Source organism: Pelodiscus sinensis, chromosome 1 (assembly GCF_049634645.1).
Source record: "Pelodiscus sinensis isolate JC-2024 chromosome 1, ASM4963464v1, whole genome shotgun sequence".
Lineage (NCBI taxonomy): Eukaryota > Metazoa > Chordata > Testudines > Trionychidae > Pelodiscus > Pelodiscus sinensis.
The window spans coordinates 26711646-26721478 of NC_134711.1; the positions used below are offsets into that span (position 1 = coordinate 26711646).

General features: G+C 43.1%; 1 protein-coding gene across 2 annotated transcripts in view; it reads right to left on the reverse strand.

The window, feature by feature from the left end:
* The window catches only part of COG5 (component of oligomeric golgi complex 5), a 349021-nt gene that overhangs the window by 163935 nt on the left and 175253 nt on the right, over positions 1–9833 (reverse strand). The gene's annotated exons all lie outside the window — the stretch shown is intronic.

Consider the following 9833-nt stretch of genomic DNA (forward strand, 5'->3'; position numbering starts at 1 on the left):
CGCTGGAATTAACAAGAGCCACTTGCTCATTCATGCAAGGTTCAAGCACCTGACATTAAAATTACTTAAAAGACATGTCCTACATTCCCATGAAGTGTCCTCGTATAGCACCTTATTACAGACAAAAATTGAGATAGCTACTTTGTCGTATCTCCTCCAGAGGACCAATTTAGCCAAGTAAATGAAATGTAGTGACTGTTGCTTAATGGGAACTATATTAGAAAAGTTCTGACAGTGATAAAGGATTGAAAAATATTTAAATTAGGGTAAAACAGGTCTAAAATTCTGAACTCCACTCTTTTAAATAGAGATATAATCCAATAAAAATGTTTTAATGTAAATACCATTTTTAGTCTTGAATTTATATTCTATACATCAGGGGTGGGAAACCTGTTTTGGGTCAGAGACCACTGACCCAGAGAAAAAAATCAGGTCAATGGTTCCTAAACTGCTCCATAGAAAGCTGGTGCTTTCTCTTCACCTCCCTGTTTCCAGCTGATAAATTGCACTAAGGTAAGAATATATTAAAATGTATTAAGTAAAATAAAGGTTGGACCTCCCTGGTCTGGCACCCGCAGGACCTGACCAGTCCTGAATGAGGGAATTTTCTGGACCAGGAGAGGCCCCCTGCTGCCAGTTTCCTAGTCATCCACTGGCTCCACTTTTGGCCCCAGCTGGGAAGCCTACTGAAGATCCCAGCATGGTGGGCTGCCACGCAGCCCAACCCCAGCTCCTCTGCTAGGCAGTCTTAACCATTATTATGAAAAACTATAGAGGTATAGCTTACATTCATTTAGATCAGAAAGTGGTTATTTATTTTATGTTTGTTTATTGGATTTTCTAACACAATCACCATTTTACTATCTGCAAAAGCAGCGAGGAGGCTCATAGACTCATAGACTTTAAGGGCAGAAGGGACCATTATGATCATCTAGTCTGACCCCCTGTACAGTGCAGGCCACAGAATCTCACCCACCCCCTCCTAAAATAATCCTCTCACCTATATCTTAGATATTGAAGCCTTCAAATACTCTGAAGAACCCAAGATGCAGAGAATCCTCCAGCTGTGATCTGTACCCCATGCTACAGAGGAAGGCGAAAAACCTCCAGGACCTCTGCCAATCTACCCTGGAGGAAAATTCCTTCCCGACCCCAAATAAGGCGATCAGCTAAACCCTGAGCATGTGGGCAAGACTCATCAGCCAGACACCCAGAAAGTTCTCTATAGTAACTCCTCCATTGACCTATTTACCACTGATAATGAATGGTCAATTAGTTACCAAGATCATGTTATCTCATCAAACCATCCCCTTCATAAATCCATCTAGTTTAATCTTGAAACCAGATAGATCTTTTGCCCCCACTACTTCCCTTGGAAGGCCGTTCCAGAACCTCACTCCTCTAATGGTTAGAAACCTTCGTCTAATCTCAAGTCTAAACTTCCTACTAGCCAGCTTATATCCATTTGTTCTTGTGTCCACATTGGTATTAAGCTTAAATAATTCCTCTCCCTCCCTGGTATTTATCCCTCTAAGGGTATGTCTACACTATCTCGCTAGTTCGAACTAGCGGGGTAATGTACGCATACCGCACTTGCAAATGAAGCCCGGGATTTGAATTTCCCGGGCTTCATTTGCATAAATCGGGCGCCGCCGTTTTTAAATCCCGGCTGGTTCGAACCCCTTGCCGCGCGGCTACACGCGGCACGAACTAGGTAGTTCGGACTAGACTTCCTAGTTCAAACTGTCGTTACTCCTTGTGGAATGAGGAGTAATGGTAGTTCGAACTAGGAAGCCTAGTCCGAACTACCTAGTTCGTGCCGCGTGTAGCCGCACGGCACGGGGTTCGAACCAGCCGGGATTTAAAAATGGCGGCGCCAGGCTTATGCAAATGAAGCCTGGGAAATTCAAATCCCGGGCTTCATTTGCAAGTGCGGTATGCATACATTACCCCGCTAGTTCGAACTAGCGGGGTAGTGTAGACATACCCTAATATATTTAAAGAGTGCAATCATGTCCCCCTCAGCCTTCTTTTGGTTAAGGTAAACAAGCCAAGCTCCTTGAGTCTCCTTTCATAAGACAGGTTTTCCATTCCTCGGATCATCCTAGTGGCCCTTCTTTGTACCTGTTCCAGTTTGAATTCCTCCTTCTTAAACATGAGAGACCAGAACTGCACGCAGTATTCCAAATGGGGTCTCACCAATGCCTTGTATAATGGCACTAACTTCTCCTTATCCCTACTGGAAATACCTCGCCTAATACATCCCAAGACCACATTAGCCTTTTTCACGGCCATGTCACAATGGCAGCTCATAGTCATCCTATAATCAACCAGGACTCCGAGGTCCTTCTCCTCCTCGTTACTTCCAACTGATGTATCCCCAGCTTATAACTAAAATTCTTGTTATTAATCCCTGAACGGATAACCTTACACGTCTCACTATTAAATCTCATCCTATTGCTATCACTCCAATTTACAAGGTCATCCAGATCTTCCTGTATGATATCCCGATCCTTTTCTGAATTGGCAATACTTCCCAATGTTGTGTTATCCGCAAATTTTATCAGGACACTTCCACTTTTGGTGCCAAGGTCAGAGATAAAAAGTTTAAATAAAATTGGCCCCAAAAATGATCTCTGAGGAACTCTGCTCGTAACGTTCCTCCATCCTGACAGTTCACCTTTCAATATGACCTGCTGTAGTCTCCCCTTTAACCAGTTGCTTATCCACCTCTCAACTTTCATATTAATCCCTATCTTTTCCAATTTAACCAATCATTCCCCATGTGGTACTGTATCAAATGCCTTACTAAAGTCGAGGTAGATTAGATCCACTGCATTTCCTTTATCTAAAAAATCTGTTACTTTCTCAAAAAAGGAGATCAGGTTGGTTTGCCACGATCTATCTTTTGTAAAACCATGTTGTAATTTGTCCCAATTGCCATTACCCTCAATGTCTCTAACTACTTTCTCCTTCAAAATTTTTTCCAAGATCTTCCATACTACAGATGTCAAACTAACAGGCCTATAGTTACCCGGGTCGCTTTTTTTCCCCTTTCTTAAAAATAGGAACTATATTAGCAATTCTCCAGTCAAATGGTACAAACCCTGAGTTTAGAGATATTAAAAAATTTTGCTAATGGACTTGCATTTTCATGTGCCGGTTCCTTTAATATTCTTGGATGAAGATTATCCGGGCCTCCCGATTTACTCCCATTAAGCTGTTTAAGTTTGGCTTTTACCTCGGATATGGTAATATCAGCCTCCATGTCCTTAGTCCCATTTGTTATGTTACCATTATCCCTAAGCTCTTCATCAGCCTCATTAAAGTCTGAAGCAAAGTATTTCTTCAAATATTGGGCCATTCCTAGATTATCCTTAACCTCCACTCCATCCTTAGTAATTAGCGGTCCTACTACTTCTTTTTTTGTTTTTTTCCTATTTATATGGCTATAAAACCTTTTACTATTGGTGTTAATTCCCTTTGCAAGGTCCAACTCTACCTGACTTTTAGCCTTTCTTTCTCATTTTTCCCCTACATGCTCTAACCTCAATAAGGTAGCTTTCTTTACTGATCCCTCCCATTTTCCACTCCTTATATGCTTTTTCTTAATCACCTCTCTGAGATGCTTCCTCATCCAGCTTGGTCTAACACACCTGCCTATAAATTTTTTCCCTTTTCTTGGAATACAGGCTTCTGACAGCTTCTGCAACTTTAACTTAAAATAATTCCAGGCCTCCTCCACCGCAAGACGCATAATTTCTTTAGTCTAATCAACTTCCCTAACTAATTTCCGTAATTTATTAAAGTTATCCCTTTTGAAATCAAAAACCATAGTCTCAGATTTTTTTTTGTTTAACCTTCCATTTAATTTGAACTGAATTAGCTCATGATCACTCGAGCCAAGGTTGTCTCCTACAACCATTTCATCTATGAGGTCCTCGCTACTCACCAAAACCAAATCTAAAATAGCATCCCCCCTTGTTGGTTCAGCAACTACTTGATGAAGGAATTCATCAGCTATCACATCTAGGAAAATCTGAGCCCTATTATTACTACTAGCACTTGTTCTCCGGTCTATATCTGGAAAGTAGAAATCTCCCATGATTACGCAGTTTCCATGAGTATTTACTTCATTAAAAACATCAGTTGCATCTGACGAAGTGGGTCTTTGCCCACAAAAGCTTATGCTCCAACACTTCGGTTAGTCTATAAGATGCCACAGGACTCCTCCCCGCTTTTGCAGATTCAGACTAACACGGCTACCCCTATGATACATTTTACTATCTGAATGCCTCACAAATATCAATGGATTTATTTTCACAGCATCCATATGAGAAAGAAAAATAATATTATCTCCCTCTTATAGAGCAGAGACTTGGGCACAGACACATTACATAATATGCTCAAGGTTTCACATGAAGTCTGAGTCAGAGGAAGAACAGAACTGAGAACTCAAGGATAGTGGGGTACCAAGAACTGAAAACCCAAGAAGTGGGTTCCACAGGAGTCTGTTTGGGGCCGGTTCTGTTCAATATCTTCATCAATGATTTAGATGATGGCATAGAGAGTACACCTGTTAAGTTTACAGATAATACCAAGTTGGATGGGGTTGCAACTGTTTTGAAGGATAGGGTCATAATTCAAAATGATCTGGACAAACTGGAGAAATGGTCTGAGGTAAATAAGATGAAGTTTAATAAGGACAAATGCAAAGTACTCTACTTAGGAAGGAACAATCCGTTTCACACATGCAGAATGGGAAGTGACTGTCTAGGAAGGAGTATTGCAGAAAGGGATGTAGGGATCATAGAGGACCACAAGCTAAATATGAATCAACAGTATGACGCTGTTGCAAAAAAAGCGAACATGATTTTGGGATGCATTAACAGGGGTGTTTGTGAGCAAGAGATATGAGAAGTCATTCTTCCACTCTATTCTGCGCTGATTAGGCCTCAATTACAGTATTGTGTCTAGTTCTGAGCACCACATTTCAAGAAAGATGTGGAGAAATTGGAGAAGGTCCAGAGAAGAGTAACAAAAATGATTAAAGGTCTAGAAAACATGAGCTGTGAGGGAAGACTGAAAGAACTGGGCTTGTTTAGTTTAGAAAAGAGAAGACAGAGAGGACATGATAGTGGTTTTCAAGTATCTAAAAGGGTGTTATAGGGAGGAGGGAGAAAAATTGTTCTCCTTGGCCTCTGAGGATAGGATGAGAAGCAATGGGCTTAAATTGAAGCAAGGGAGGTTTATGTTGGACATTAGGAAGAACTTCCTAACTGTCTGGGTGGTTAAACACTGAAATAAGTTGTCTAGGGGGGTTGTGGAATCTCCATCACCGGAGATACTTAAGAGCAGGTTAGACAGACACTTGTCAGGGATGATCTAAACCAGGTCTGCACAACATGTGGCCTGCAGGGGCTCACTGTGCGGCCTGTGACAACTACGGGCAGTGTGGCCCCATCCGATCCAACGGCCAGGCGGAGAAGCGGAGCGCCGCCGGGGATGGGGAAGTGCAGTGAGTCTTGCCACTGGGCTGCCTGTGTGCAGCTCCCACACGAGGAGAGGGGGCGCGAGCCAGAGGACAGGATGCCAGCAGATGCCAGGATGCTTGCATGGCATTGTGACGTCACAGCCAGCGACCACTGTATTCAAAAAGGCAGAAGCCAGGTAGGGGAGGGTAAGGGGCTTGTGCTGAAGGGAATGGGGCAGGTTAGGAGAAAGGAGAAGACACCAAGGGGCAGGTTGAAGGAGAGACAAATGCCAAGAGACCAGGGGAGACACATGGGTTGTTTTTGGTTTTTTTGGCTCAAAAATTTTTAGCCGCATGTTTGGTATTTTTGGGGAGAGCATCCCTACTTGCAGTCCGCAGCTGTTTTCGTTGGAGTAATATGGTCCTCGTCGCTTTCCGAGTAGTGCAGGCCTGATCTAGACAGTGCTTGGCCCTGCTGTGGGGGCAGGGGACTACGGACTGGACTCGATGACTTCTCGAGGTCCCTTCCAGTTCTAGTGTTCTATGATTCTATTATTATCTGCATCCCAGCCTAGGAACTTAACTACAAGAGTCCCAGAACTCTACTCATGAATATCTGCATTCCGCTCTTTAAGAGTTCCACAAATACTGTTGATAGTCCCAAAGTACCTGATAGTGCAGAGGTCTGAAGTATCACTTCTATCTCCAGAAAGTCTAAACTAGTGAGCTGACCTCAAAGGAAAAATTGCTACAACTTCTTATTCTTGCAAAACGTTTTTTTTTTTTTTTTTTTCAGAGAAACACACAGACTTACACGAATGGGATCAGAAAACAAATCAGGAAACAATGGTCATAGAATCATACAATTCTGAAACTGGAAGAGACCTCGGGAGGTCATCAAGCCCAATCCCCCTGCCCTCACAGCAGGACCAGATCATCCCTGACCGATGTTTATATAACCTGCTCTTAAATAGCTTCAAAGGTGGAGATTCTACAACAACATCCCTAAGATGCTGTGCTTAATCACCATGCCCAGTTAGCAAGTTTTTCCTTTTCCAACCTAAACCTCTGATGCTGCAATTTAAGCCCTTTTGCTTCTTGTCCTATCAGAAGTTAAAAATATTTTGTCTCCTTCTTTTAACACCCTTTTAGGTACTTGGAAGCTGTTATGTCCCCTCAGTCTTCTCTTTTCTAAACTAAACAAACCTAATTCTTTCAAGTCTTCCCTCACAGGGCATAGTCACACAAAGCTATATTTCCATTACCTAACACAAGACAGGAAAGTTAACTTTATGGTTAAGGGGCAAATGTAAGAATCAGGAATCCTGTGTTCCCTTTATCCCATGGCTCAAAGAAGTTGATCTCTTTAGCTTCCACACCAGCCACAGGAGGGAGAGAGAGAAATCACTGTTGTCTATCCTACTCTTGGGAGATGGTCAGATACAATGGTGATATGGGCATCAAAATAAGAACCTAAATAGATGAGGTTAGACAGAGAGAAGACTGAGAAAACATCCTGCTCTATCTCAGCAAGAGGTGAATGGCTATTTGAAGCCCACTCCCAACTGAGATCTATATGTCTTGTCAAGAGTAACAGGGGTTATTTAAATGATTAAAGATAAAAGCAGCAATTTCTTCACTGGACAGAGAGTTGCTGAAATGTCAGAAGGAAAAGTTTCAGCTTATTAGTACTGTGCCTTATGTCATGGTTGACAGTCATCATAAGTCAAGGTAGCTTCAACTTGGAGAATACAATTCTGGGAGATAGGTGATAAATTTTTGAGGCAGATACAATTATTTTGTTTAAAAGGTGACACTTGTGTGCATTCCATAATTATAATTTTTTTAATCCGCCTTATCCTATTTTCAGATGCATACTGATGAACCACTGTAAGAGGGGTCAGGAGAAGAAGGATGTTAAATTGCAGAGGGTTCAGAGAAGAATGATTAAAGGATTAGAAAACATGCCTTATAGAATAGACTCAATCTCAATCTTCTCTTTGTTAAACTCAGTAAAGGAGAGACACAATCTATAAGCACCTACATGGGGAAGAGGGAGTTACTCACGTTGTACAGTAACAGTGGTTCTTCAAGATGTATCCCCCCTGTGGGTGCTCCACTCTGGGTGCTGGTGCGTCTTCATGCTGATGACTGGAGATTTTTCTAGCAGTGTCCGACATAAAACCCCCTCATGCCATTAGTGTCCATTAGGTGCTGTTCCTTCTCTACCCGTGCTAGTAAAGCATGGGGTCCAAAGCAGGGGAAGGAGGGAAGGTAGTGCACGGGGACACACATCTCAAAGAACCACCATTACTGCACAAGGTTAGTAACTCCCTCTTTTTCTTTGAGTAGTGTCCCCATGCGTGCTCTACTCTGGGTGACTATAAAGCAGTAGTCAGTCGGTGGAGGCAGGTTTGGAGCCCTGTTACTGTCACGGAGGTTAATACTGCTTGTCCGACAGCTGTGGATGATGCTAAGGAGCAGCCATGGACAACCTGTGGCTCGCAAGCCACATGCAGCTCTCCCCTCCACCCCTCCCAGGGTGCAGCTCATGAAGCCGCCTCTGCAAATGGGCACCAGGGCAGGGGAGCCATCCGGCACGGCCATTAAAAATTGTGTCTTCAAGATGGCGTCGGCCAGCAGGAGACTGGTGTGGTCAAAAAGCCTATAAACACATTTCTTAAAGGGGCAGTCTTTTTTTTTTTTTGCTTGACAACTTCTCTCTCCCTGCTCTTTGTGCTATATTTACAGCTATTTTGGCTCTTTGTCTATCATGGATTGGCCAACCCTGCTATGGAAAATGCCAGAGTATAATGTGCAAATATTTGGTCTGATGACCAAGTGGCTATATTGTAAATATCCTGGCGAGGTACATTTTTGAGGAAAGTGGTTGTAGCAGACATGGCCCTGGTGTAATGGGCAGTGATGGTGCCTGGTGGTTCTTTGTTGCGGATGGTGTAGCATGTGTGGATGCATGCAGAGATCCACTTAGAGATCCTCTGAGAAGAGACAGCCTGCCCTTTAGAGCATTCTGCAAAGGATAGGAAGAGTCTAGAAGATATCTGCCAGGCTCTCGTATGATCAATATAGAATGCAAGCGCTCTGTGGATGTCGAGTGTGTGCCATGCTGAGTTTGATGGATCAGTATGTGGCTTGGGGAAAAATGTAGGTAAGTATCGATTCTTTGATGTGGAAGGGAGAGAGAACTTTCATGGGAAATTTGGGGTGGGGTCACACTGTCCTTGGTGAAAACTGTATGGGGGGGGGGTCCACCATGAGGGTGGCTAGTTCCCTCACTCTCCTACTGGAAGTTATTATGACTAGAAAGGAAATCTTCATAGATAGGTATGACCAAGGATAAGTTGCCAAGGGCTCGAAAGGTGGCTTCATCAGGTTCTTGAGTACGCGATTTAGATCCCAGATGGGAACTGCTGGACGAATGGTGGAAAAGTGTTTTGTAGACCACTGAGGAATCTTTTGGTGATTGGGTCTGAAAGGAAAGAATCACCATCAGGGGTGCGGTGGAAGACTGCTATAGCAGCTGCATGAACATTGGTAGTATTAACACCAGGCCAGACTCCTTAAGGTGCAAGAGGTAGTCCAGAAGGAGAAGAGAGGCGGTCTCAGGGGGTGTAATGTGAGTACATTTAAGCCACTGTGAGAATCTGTTCCATTTGTAAAGGTAAGTTTTCCTGGTGGAAAACTCTTCTGCTGTTGATTAATATTTTGTAAGGTAAACTGAGGCAGTCCATGGTATCTTGCTGAGAACTGACAACTCAAATCACTAGGCCAGGCCTGGGAAGCACACCAACAGAAGTTAACTTGGCCCTGGTCGTCCTGGCAACACATTCCAAAAGGGCCTCACTTTGGTAAGGCCGGTACCAAACAACCGCGCGGATTGTTTTTCATTGTCTGCTTTGTTCCTAGAAAATAAGCTTGGATCCCAAAGATCGCACCAAGGCAATACCATCCCCGCAGGAGACGCATTATATTTCTGGCCGACAAAATGACCATCAACATGCCTTTGTTTATGTTGGTTCATTTAGTTTGTCAAGAATAACTACTTGTATTAGTGATAATATGTTTAATTGGCAATGGGCAAAGATACTGTGTAACTTTGTAGCTTATTGGCTTATGTGCATATCTCACTTCCACTGCTAGAACTATCAAATCACTTCTCCTCCATCCTTCTGCTACCTATATAATCTAATGTATGTTTTGGTTAAGTTAGTGCTCACCAGGTTAACCCCTGATGAGTACTCCACCAGCAGTGTGAACCAATCAATCCTCTGCTTGTTTTCACCTGCACCCAGTATGTCTGAATATTATTCCCTACATATTTCTTTAACTCTTTCAGAGC